The sequence below is a fragment of the Caretta caretta genome, chromosome 3 (assembly GCF_965140235.1).
Source record: "Caretta caretta isolate rCarCar2 chromosome 3, rCarCar1.hap1, whole genome shotgun sequence".
NCBI lineage: Eukaryota > Metazoa > Chordata > Testudines > Cheloniidae > Caretta > Caretta caretta.
This window is the reverse complement of record NC_134208.1, coordinates 64,831,136-64,843,244: the sequence shown is the minus strand read 5'-3', so window position 1 is coordinate 64,843,244 and position 12,109 is coordinate 64,831,136. Positions and strand designations below refer to the sequence as shown.

Here is a 12,109-nt window from a genome sequence, read left to right as displayed (position 1 = left end):
CGCTCCTCCTGAAGATCAAACGTCCCCCTACTAAAGCTTCTAGTCCGATGAAGGGTGTGTAAGTGAGGTTTTGGTTTCAAGATGGTCGAGGCGGGCTGACAGCGGGGTCTGGTTGACAGCGGAGTGTAGGGAAAAAATAAACTATCCTCCCTGCCCCCCCAATGTGAGAGGAGGGCTGGAGAACCAAGTGAGCTGTAGCTCAGGAAAGCTCATGCTCAAATAAATTGGTTAGTCTCCAAGGTGCCACAAGTACTCCTTTTCTTTTTGCGAATACAGACTAACACGGCTGTTACTCTGAAAGAAGGGCTGTTGCAACAAAGACTAGTACTAGGGTTGTATGTGACTCAGCTAAGGGATCTGGTTGTTGCCTGTTGGTTCCAGGCTATTAGAGAGACAAGGTGAGTGAGGTACTATCATTTATTGGACCGATGTAAGATAGTACTTCGCTCACCTTGTCTCTCGGTGGGATAACAGGTGGCATTGTTGGAGGCTTCATCAAGGTGTTCAAAGAGGGACAAGAGCAGCCAGCCTAGTTACCAAGGAGTTGCCAGTGTTCTCTCTTAGATGTGAAACTGATCAGAGCACAACCTCACCTGTAACTATTTCACATTTGGGGACAATGTATACCTTCAAATCAGCGGCAGTGCTATGGGTACCCGGATGACCCCACAGTATGCCAAGCTTTTTATGGTTGACTTAGAACAATGCTTCCTCAGCTCTTGTCCCCTAATGCCCCTACTCTACTTGCGCTACATGGATGACATCTTCATCATCTGGACCCATGAAAATGAAGCCCTTGAGGAATTCCACCATGATTTCAACAAATTCCATCCCACCATCAACCTCAGCCTGGACCAGTCCGCACAAGAGATCCACTTCCTGGACACTACGGTGCTAATAAGCGATGGTCACATAAACACCACTCTATTGACCTACTGACCGCTATTCCTACCTACATGCCTCCAGCTTTCACCCAGACCACACCACACGATCCATTGTCTACAGCCAAACTCTACGATACAACCACATTTGCCAAGTTACCTACTACAGGACAGGCCGAACAAAGAAAATAACAGAACACCACTAGCCATCACCTTCAGCCCCCAACTAAAACCTCTCCAATGCATCATCAAGGATCTACAACCTGTCCTGAAGAATGAGCAATCACTCTCACAGATCTTGGGAGACAGGCCAGTTCTTGCTTACAGACAGCCCCCCAACCTGAAGCAAATACTCACCAGCAACCACACAACAAAAACATTAACCCAGGAACCTATCCTTGCAACAAAGCCCGTTGCCAGCTGTCCACATATCTATTCAGGGGACACCATCATAGGACCTAATCACATCAGCCACACTATCACAGGCTCATTCACCTGCGCATCTACCAATGTGCTATGCCATCATGTGCCAGCAATGCCCCTCTGCAATGTACATTGGCCAAACTGGACAGTCTCTATGTAAAAGAATAAATGGACACAAATCAGACGTCAAGAATTATAACATTCAAAAACCAGTCGGAGAACACTTCAATCTCTTTGGTCACTCTATTACAGACCTAAAAGTGGCAATTCTTCAACAAAAAAACTTCAAAAACAGACTCCAATGAGAGACTGCTGAATTGGAATTAATTTGCAAATTGGATACAGTGAACTTAGGCTTGAATAGAGACTGGGAGTGGATGGGTCATTACACAAAGTAAAACTGTTTCCCTTTGTTTATTCCCCCCCACCCCCCCGTTCTTGTCAACTGCTGGAAATGGCCCACCTTAATTATCACTACAAAAGTTCCCCCCCCCCCACCTCCTGCTGGTAATAGCTCACCTTTCCTGATCACTCTTGTTACAGTCTGTATGGTAACACCCATTGTTTCATGTTCTCTGTGTATATAAAATCTCCCCACTATATTTTCCACTGTATGAACCCGATGAAGTGAGCTGTAGCTCACGAAAGCTTATGTTCTAATAAATTTTTTAGTCTCTAAGGTGTCACAAGTCCTCCTTTTCTTTTTACACAACTTTCAGTGCAGTAATGCTTGGGGACAAAAAGTGAGTGTGTTTGTCAAGACCTGAGAAATAGCTACTGTGCTCTGGAGCCGGCCCACCTTTGCAGAGAACAGGTGATTAGGGCACACTTAAGGAGATTGCGGTTCATCATTTTTGTTGATGATGATTTTGCACTTAAATTTAGGCTGATATTTTATTCTAAAATATCTATTCCCATACCAACTGATTTCTAGGACAGGTGGCTTTGGGGAACATTCTGCTGATTATTTATAAACTTATGTTTGATTAAAATGAACAAAATTGAAGCTCAAACATGATTGAAATATCAGGTTTCAGAGTAGCAGCCATGTTAGTCTGTACAGTGCCGGCTCTAGGCACCAGCAAACAAAGCACATGCTTGGGGTGGCACTTTTCCAGGGGCAGCACTCTGGCCCCCCTTTTTTTTGAGCTTTGGGGGCACTGCTTCAGCAGCACTCCAGCTTTTTTTTGTTTGTTTTTTTGGTGCTTGGGGCAGCAAAAAACCTAGAGCCGGCCCTGAGTCTGTATCCGCAAAAAGACCAGGAGGACTTGTGGCACCTTAGAGACTAATAAATTTATTTGAGCATAAGTACTTTTGATTGAAATATCAGTGACTTTTAGATCTAATGTAATGTAACTTCATGCTCAAGAGAATTATAAACTAAAAATTTCAAAAGAATACATTGTATATGTAAATTTGCTAGTGAGAATGGGATAGAAGTACTTTTTCCTTGGTCTGTCCTTCTGTGACTGCTGTGTAAAAGGTAGTATCAATCAAATTGCAAACTGTGATAATATGGAGACAGTCACTTTATGTAGGCAGATAACAATATCTGTGCTTGGGGTGGTGCCTGGGGAATATAGAGGCAGTTTTATGAGAGTAAAAATGGTTCAAACTAGCAGCAATTTTTTTGTCCTTACGGAAGCGTTATGAATGCAGTCACCAAAACACAAATCACTTCAAAAAAATTTGTAATGCAACATAAAACAAACTGAAAAGTAAAAAATACAGAAACAAAAAAGAATGGAGAAGGGTTTTGTCCTAAAAGATACATAATCTAGTTGATTTAGCTTCTGGCTCTTGAAGTATTTATGTTGTGTTAATGAAAGCAGAGTGCAGGGAATTATTTACTCAGTTTCCTGTCAACCACTTGAATGACAACTTGTGTGGCAAGGAGAGAGAAAAGCTACTTACAGAATTTAAAAAGTTTTCTAAAGTTCTGTCCTTTAAGTCAGTATGTTTGTCTGTGTATCTACTGGCTTTATGGAGATCACAGTAATGATCCCAGAATTGACACTGGCCAAAGCTAACCCAGGATAGGTGATTATTACTACTGCAAATTTGACAAATTACAAGTTTTAGAATAATAATGTTGTGAACAAGAGTACTATACAAGGTTTATTAGGACTTGCTCCTCATTTTATTTCCTACCTCATCCCTTGTCCAAAAAAGTAAGCATGTGATTAGACAGTTGAACTTCAGTGTGGTCGAGAAGAGATTTCCTGCATTTCAGGTCATTTATAGAAACATAGAAATGTAGGGTGGCTGGAAGGGATCTCGAGAGGCCATGTAGTTTAGTTATGGGGATTCCACAACCTTCCTTGGTAACCTATTCCAGGACTTAACTGTCCTTACAGGTATAAAATTTTTCCTAATATCTAGCCAAAATCTTGCTTGTTGCAGGTTAAGCCAACTTTTTCTTGTCCTAGCTTCTGTGGATATGGAGAACAACTGATCACCATCCTCTTTATAACAGTCCTTCCAATATTTGAAGCTTGTTACCAGGTCGCCCCTTAGTCTGTATTTCATAAGGCTAAACATGTCCAGTTTTTTTAACCTTTCCTTATAGGTTACATTTTATAATTTTTGTTGCTCTCCTCTGGATTCTCTGCAGGTTGTCCACGTTTCTTAAGACCTCCAGCTGCGGACTCACCAGTGCTGAGTGGGGCACGACAACTACCTCCTTTGTCTTTATGCAACACTCCTATTAAAACATTGTTAGCCTGCAAACTGCATCACATTGTTGACTTATATACAGGTTTTGACCCACTATAACCCCTAGACCAGGGGTCTCAAATTCCTGGCCCGCGGGCCATCTGTGGCCCACGAACCTCCCAATGTGGCCCACGGGGCTCCAGCCATTTTGGGGCCGGATCTCTCCCTTGGCCCCACCTGCTGCCCCCGGGGCGCTCCCCCCACAAGGCAATTTACAGTGGCCCAGGGCCCCGACAGTGCAGCGGAGCTGAGCGGTGTCTGCCTGCTCACTCCACGTATCTGCCGGCCCCTCCCTGGGACGGCGCGGGGCTGTGTCTCCGCATGCTGCTCCTGCCCCGAGCACCCCTGAGGCCAATGGGAAGTTGTGGGGGTGGAGCCTGGGGGCAGCAGCGTGCGGAGGCCCCCCGGCCTGCCCTGCCTTGAAGCCCCAGGTAAGCACTACACCCCCTGACCCCCTCCCTGAGCCTGCACCCCCACCCTCTCCCCACATACCCCCTCCCTGAGCCTGCACCTCCACCCCCTCCCCACATACCACCTTCCACCCCCAAACTCCCTCCCAGAGCCTGCACCCCTCCCCCCGCCTGGAGCGTGCAACCCCACCCCCTCCTTCTGCATCCACATCCCCTGCTCCAGCCCAGAGCCTGCACCCAGTACCCAAACTCCATCCCAAAGCCCAACCTCTCACCCTTCTGCACTCAAACTCCCTCGCAGAGCCTGCACCCCAGTCCCCTACTCCAGACCTCCTCCCCCACCTAAACTCCCTCCCAGAGCCTTAGGCAGGTGGGGGGCAGAGTTTTTGGGGGGCTGGTTCTGGGCGGCATGAGTGACATTATTGGCCCACTGGGAGGATTTGAGGACTGGCACTGGCCCTAAGGTAAACTGAGTTTGAGACCCCTACTCTAGATCCTTTTCAGCAGTACTGCCACCAACCAGTTATTTGTATTTGTGCATTGGATTTTTCCTCCCTAAGTGTAGTATTTTGCACTTGTCTTTGCTGAATTTCATCTTGTTGATTTCAGACCAATTTTGTGATCTTATGTCCTTAGTTTATTTAACAGATTTTTTCACCAAAATTAAGTATTTTTCCCTTCGATTTGCAGGCATCCATCAGGGAAAGCAATGAAGAGTACCTGTTATAGAAATAAACCAATGGAATCTATTGATTACTAATTGTAAATAGCAGAAAAATACAAGGAGTAGGTTTGCAGATCAGATCTGAGATTTAGGACATTAGTATGTTTGAGGTTAAGACAGTTGCAAAAATCTACAAATACATAATACTGGGTGATTTTTTTTTAAACTGCTATAGTTGCTTTGGCTACCCCAGAATCATTGGGGGCATGATTGGAAAAGTCGTGTATGATAAAGGCTTGCTTTTTAGACTGATTTATTTTGGTGACTGCAAAGGAGGAGGAGACTCTTCCAGACGCTTGTAACAACGAACAGTTTAGACAATGAAGTTTTTCCAGTCACAGCACATCTACACAGGCAGCTGGATGCTAATTACCTTGATCCAATTAATCCGAAACTCCTCAGGGTTTTCCTTACCCCTCACTAACGAATGCTTGCAAAGCTCCTAAATTCCATTAGTTTTCTCTGGCCCCATTGTACACAAATCATCTGCCCCTCCTACCCAATACTCCCTACCTTTTCGTGATTTCACACATTCTATATCTTGATTCTTCATCCTGGTCCCATTTTTGTCTCTTTAAAATCTGCAGTAGTCCTGTGGACTTTAAAAAGCCAACAGGGAGGGAAAGCTGCAAATGAGAGCATGAATCAAGCACAGAACCTAGGGGAATAGGCAAAAACAGAGACTGGGGAGATGGGCCATAGTGAGCTCCTAAATTTCATGGGATTCCCTGCCTCTTGTCTCTTTCTGCTCCCATTGTTCTGCAGTGGTTAAGTAATGGGATGATTCATTGGGTAAGGATTAAACACTGTGTAAGGGTAGCAGAATCTGGCTATCAGATAGGAAGTATTAATCAGAGAGTTATTAAGGAAAGGAAATGTGAAATAGCAGATACTGATGATGTGAATAGACCGGAGGAATGGAATCAGCTCCTGAAGACTGGAAAGCTGTTATCAAGGTACCTACTTTTAAACATTGTGACAAGGTGTAGCTAAGGGTTGGAGAGCAGCTGGATCTGGCCAGCTGTGATTTTTCCTGGCATGAGGGAGCTCTCAGCTGTCATGGCTGAAATGCCTGTCTCCTGTGCTATGCCCTGTCCTGGATTCAGTGTAGTGAGTGGGGACGATGCCTGATTGGAGCACAGCATGATCCAACTAGCTGGTGTGTGGTTCCTTTGGGATTGTTGAAAGCTGCCATAATTTAAAGCAGTATCCAGGCGTCTACAGGGAGCAGTTTTACTGTGAGAATCAGGGAGTCTCAGCAGGCTCCCAGTTGGCTCCCCTTCCCTGTAGAAACTTAGTGCAGCACTGAATTTGGGCCCTGTTCCCTCATATTTCAAATGATAGTCCCACTCAAAGCACAGCTATTCATTGTTGTGTAATTCCAAGGTCTCTGGACCTCATTTAATGCAAAGAAGCTGACTCTGCCCTGGTTTCATAATGGCTAACTTGGCTAAGAACCAAGTTCTGCAGAATTACAGGGCCTCAACATCTGAAGCATAGAGGACTAGACTGTGAACTTTGTGATTTGAATGATTTGAAAAGGGTGGCATACAAAAGACTGAACAGATTGGAAGAAATTGAAAACATATGAGGCATGATTCTCCACTGTCTTGCACCTTGTGTAGTTACTTACACTTTTGCAATGTGGATGTAAAACTTGTAAAAGTTTACAAGGAGTACACAAGTGAATCTCGATTACTGTCTAGCAAATTTTATTTCAACACCAAGTAAAATAGTGCACATTCCTAAGAGAAGAAAAATTATGTTTTACAGCCACAAATATAAAGGAGTACACACGTTTACAAGGAGTAAGACACTGGAGAGTAAGGCCTCTCTTCCTTTTCATGTATGATCAGTGATCCACTGTTAACCACTGTGACCCTCCATATGACACTTTCATGTTATACCTGCTGTTCATTCACTGAACACCCCTCCTCTCCTTCACTTCTGCTTTTCTTCCCTTCCCCTCTCATCTCTCCATCAGTTCTTTCTGTTTTTCTTTAGAGCTGCAGCTCCTCTTCTTTGGGCTGATTGCATACTTGTAAATGTACCTAACCCTTTATAATCTGGGGGAGGAAGGAAAGCCTGTGTGATTCTACAGAGGGCTGCACAAGAAGAGTCATATTGTCACAGAGCAGGGAGGTGATAATTCCTCTTCTGTGCAGTACCAGGGAGGCTGCACCTAAAATATTGCATTCCATTCTGGCACTCCAGTACCAGCAAGTCTCCAAAGGTGACACGATAATTCAGAAAAGAGCAATAAAAATGATTAGGGGCTGGTGGGATTGACTTATGAGGAACAATATAAAAGAATTTTAAATATGTATAGCTTGTCCAGACAAAGACTAAGGGGGGATATCAAAAGGTCTATAAACACTTGGAAGAGGGTAAACACTAAGGAGGAAGATGAATTGTCTAGCGTGATTTGAGAGGAATAAGTAGGCGTAATGGGAACAAATGAAGCAAATTAAAATTCAGACTCGATACCAAGAAATGAGCTTGCTTAGACTGTGGAACTGCCTAATGGGCACACTCGAGCAGTGGAGTTTTAAACAAACTTCTTTACCTAATTCAGGAAAGTACTTCAGAATTCATATTCCATTCTCTGTAATAAAAGTTGATTAACTAAACCTGTGAGAAGGCAAATATAATATATCACAGTGTTTCTGCCATGTAATTTGTTTAGCGAGAGATTCTCAAAGGCACAAATGGCGTTCTGATGGGGTGCATAGACCACACACTGAGACAGCCAGGAAAGAATTAATAGATGGACCAATTACTGCTCCAGCTGAGACTAAGGATAGGTCCACAAGGGGATAAAAAACCTGATGCTGCCCCAAGTCAACTGGCTTAGACTTGTGGGACTTGGGCTGTGGGGCTGAAAAACTGCAGTGTAGATATTTGAGCTTGGGCTGGAGCCCAAGCTCTGGGACGACCCTGCAAGGGTGGATGGTCCCAGAGCTTGGGCTCCAGCCCAGGCCCAAATGTCTATACAACAATTTTTAGCCCAGAGCCTGAGCTCCTGTGAGCCTGGTCCAGCTGCAGCCATGCCGCAGATCTTTTATTGCTGTGTAGACATACCCTAAGCAGCCAATTAACAGCACTGGCATAAAAGCTGCAGCTCAGTTAGAGAAGGGCTGTTGCTAGAGAAGCTGAGAAGTTGAGAAAGTACCTTAGTAGCTTGTTGGCAAGAAGCTGCGGAGGGAGAACTCCAGGGTGGGAGAGTGGAGTCCACAGCCCTGTGAGAGATGTGGACAAAGATGGAAAAGGTGGGAGCCGTCCAAGAAGTGCCCAAGGGATTGTAAGGCGCAGTCATTAGCTGCCTAACACAGGGTTCCTGGTCTGGAACCTAGAGGAGAAGCTAGGCTTGGGTTCCCCTAGACCTCACCCAGCAAGAAGGGGAATACAAATCTCTGGATTAAAAGAGGTAGAGACTTATGAGTCCCTGATAGGGGCTGAAGGCCTGGCATAAGGGCCATTAAACTTTGGATTTTTCTGTTACCCTGGAAGAAGACTGAACCAGAAGGTGAGCTGGCCAGAGGGCTACACCACGGAAGCTGCAGACTGCTGTGGCATCAGATGACAGACAACAGGCAGTGCTAGAGCAGAAGAACCTCTGAAACACTGTGTCTACAAGGTGGCAGTCTGGCCGTGAGTTCACCCTATGACAGGTGCTTAGCTCCTTTCATACCTGCCATCTGTGCCTTTGAGACTCCCCCTGAACTGGCAGGTGTAATTGCCTTTTATCATATAAGGAATTTTAAATACAATTCCAGCATTGCACTGTGCCCAGGATACTTCAATCATGGAAGATTCAACATATTTTCTGGGAGTAATAGAATGTGCAAAATACAATACAGGAGAGTCTTAAAAATCTGGGACTAACTAAAGGCAGCATAGAAGGAATTAATGTGTGAAGGAACTGCTCAGGAAATACAGTTTCTGAGCACTTGTCCTTTAAATGGTTTTTCTTTTCCTAATCTATCCACGTCAAGAATCACTAAGTCAAGTCCTCAGCAATTGTGTGTAAAGGAAGAAGCTATTCTACCTCTGTTTGCCTAATACAATTAGTATCTAAATGTTCAATTTTCATTCTTTCTGCCCTGATTTGATCTTTTAAAAATGTGATTACTACAGAGGATTAAAACAATAATGATCCTTGGGTATCTAATTATTACCCAGCCACTGACATAAAAATCGTGGTTTTAATTAACTATATAGGTTTTTTTATAGTATTGCACGCATTTTTCATAAGCATTCTGTTAGAATTATTAGTTTAATGTCTTAGATTCCATTCCATACACTACCAGAGTTCTGATTTACTAACTATTCTGAATGAATATAAATCGGAAAAGACGAGTGCCAGAGCATTTGTTAACAGTACTTCAAAGTTATGAATAGTTTCAGCGGAAAAATTCCTTCCCCCCCCAAAAAAAGAGGTTTAAATCAAATTTTGTTGTGGGAAAATATTGCTTTTGATTTAAAAAACATTATTTTTAATGGGAAACTATAAACTAAATCAGAGTAATAGAGCTTCATTTTTTCTTTTGTCGCTCTAACTTTTTCAAAGTGGGACAGATTTTGAAAAGTCAGAGTAGAATAAAAGATAGAGGAAAAAGTGGGGAAGGGAAAGTCCCTAGATATCATTCACTCTATTGTGCTCTGTGGAGGTTGGGGCATAGGTGGAAGGAAAAGGAAGAGAAAGGAGAAATAAAGACCAAAATCTAGAATTTTTCAGTTTTCAAAAACAACTCAAAATAAAAAGTCAGTTAAAATAAAATATCTAAAGTGAATTGTTTTGAAATTTTCCCAAAAACAGTTGAAACATTTTGAAAGAAACTTTTTTTTAATTTGAAACTTTTTTCCAAAAAAAGTTGTTCGGTCAGCTCTAGTTATGAAATGCTCTCTGAATAATAACTGTTCTACCCAACTCCACAGTGATGTTTAACAGGTTAAAAGTTTATTAAATTTCTTAAACTTTAATAAGAAGTCAAATGAAAGAGGGTTTTTTTTAATAGTTTCTTAGCATTCTTCTTAGCATGAAGAATGTTCTTTCATTGCAGTACTGCATTGTTGGGTACTGTTGAATAAACTCTTGGGTGTGAACCTGCTACAAACATTAACTTAAGAAGATCATGGGTGTGACAGGTTCCCCCGGGGTGCCACTTGGAACTGGGGTACCACTGAGCCCGCCTGACCCACCAGCCTGGGCTCCCTCTCTCTGCATTGCTGTTCAGCCTGCCAAGCCTTCCCCCATGCTTCAGATTGCACTATACCAGCACACATACAGGTAGGGACACACCCAGCTGCAGCTACACACACAGATACTGAGATCAGCTCTGCATGGGAAGGAACAGCACATCCCAGTTCCTAAGACGCACTCCCCTCTGGGGCGTAAACCCAAAATTATAGTGTCTTGCGTTGCACAAGGAATTGTACAGTGCAAGATCATGAAATTCACCCCCTCCCTCAATGTGGAGGAATATATGCAACAGCTTTCTGCCTTCCGGTTATGATTTCCACACACTGGTTTTAGACAAAACAAAAACAAGTTTATTAACTACAAAAGATAGATTTTAAGTGATTATAAGGGATAGCAAACAGATCAAAGCAGATTACCTAGCAAATAAAACAAAATGCAATTTAAGCTTAATATACTAAAGAAATTGGACATAAGTAGCAAATTCTTACCCTAAATGTTGTTGTAGGCAGTTTGCAGAGATTCTTGCGGGCAAGCTATACTTGCTTGCAGCTTAAAACTCTAGGTATTCCTTTCACAGGTTAGAAAACCTTCTAGCCTGGGTTCAGCCTTTCTCCCGTAGTTCAGTCTTTTGTTTCTCAGATGTTTCCAGCAGTCTTCTTTCTTGGGTGGGGAGTCAATGAAGAATCAACCACGATGATGTCACTCTCTGCCTTAAATAGCTTTTGCAGATGGCAGGAGCCCTTTGTCTCCCAGTTTTAGTTCCCACACCTTTCAGTGGAAAAACACTAATATTCTGTGATGGAGTCCAGTATCAGGTGACTTGGTCACATGTCTCTGTATGGCTATAGCAGCCATGACTGGAAGGCTGTTTGTATCATCCTCAGGAAGGCTCCCTGATGGGAGATTAGCATCTTCTAAGACTTCTAAGACCTAATGGTCCTTCCCAGCCAGCCATCTACACTGATTGCATTCTGTCTAGTGTCCATTCCCCAGGTGTAAACACATTTGTAATAGATGCATAGACAATATTCCTAACTTCAGATACCAGAATGATACATGCATATTCAGTAAATCATAACCTTTTCAATGATATCTCACATTCTTTATCTTGCCCAAAATACATCATAGGTATGCCATATTCATATCATAATATTACTACTATGAAGAATATGGGGTGTAATGCCACAAGGGGCTTCTAGCAGACTCACTCTATTGGGCCAGACACATAATCATTGGCTTGATTCTGAGTTACATTAAGGCCTCTTTATGCCATTCAGGCAGCCTAAAGGTGACTTAAAGTGGGTAAAATGACCCCCTGAGAGGATCCCTTATACAAAGAGCCTACATGGCTAATGCAGAATTGTTAGTAAAGGCAAATTTACTGGCCCTACTTCCAGTCCCTGGCGTACAGGTGGATAAGGGGTATGGTCAGACTATTGACTTTCCCAGGGCCATGGAATGCAGTTTATACCCAAGGCTTCTCTAACTTGCTGTAAGGGCTGGGTAAGACTCTGGATTGATCCAGAATACAAGGAGTATAAGCCATCTTTGCCCCCAACCCCTTTGTTCATGTCCCAAACTTATTAATGGAGTAGCTGAAGAATCAGGTCCTATTTGTTAATTCTAATTTCAAGGAAATGCACAATGGTTTTCCATTCTATGGTGTATGCATACTGAAATGTTGTAAGGTGTCTTGTGAGTGTAGGGTTGCTGGCACTGAGATTATATGATTTTTTATAAGAGTACTGAAGCA

General features: G+C 43.1%; 1 long non-coding RNA gene across 2 annotated transcripts in view; it reads left to right on the top strand.

Moving 5' to 3' along the window:
• The window catches only part of LOC142071527 (uncharacterized), a 122,914-nt gene that overhangs the window by 89,585 nt on the left and 21,220 nt on the right, over window positions 1-12,109 (top strand). The window lies entirely within an intron of this gene.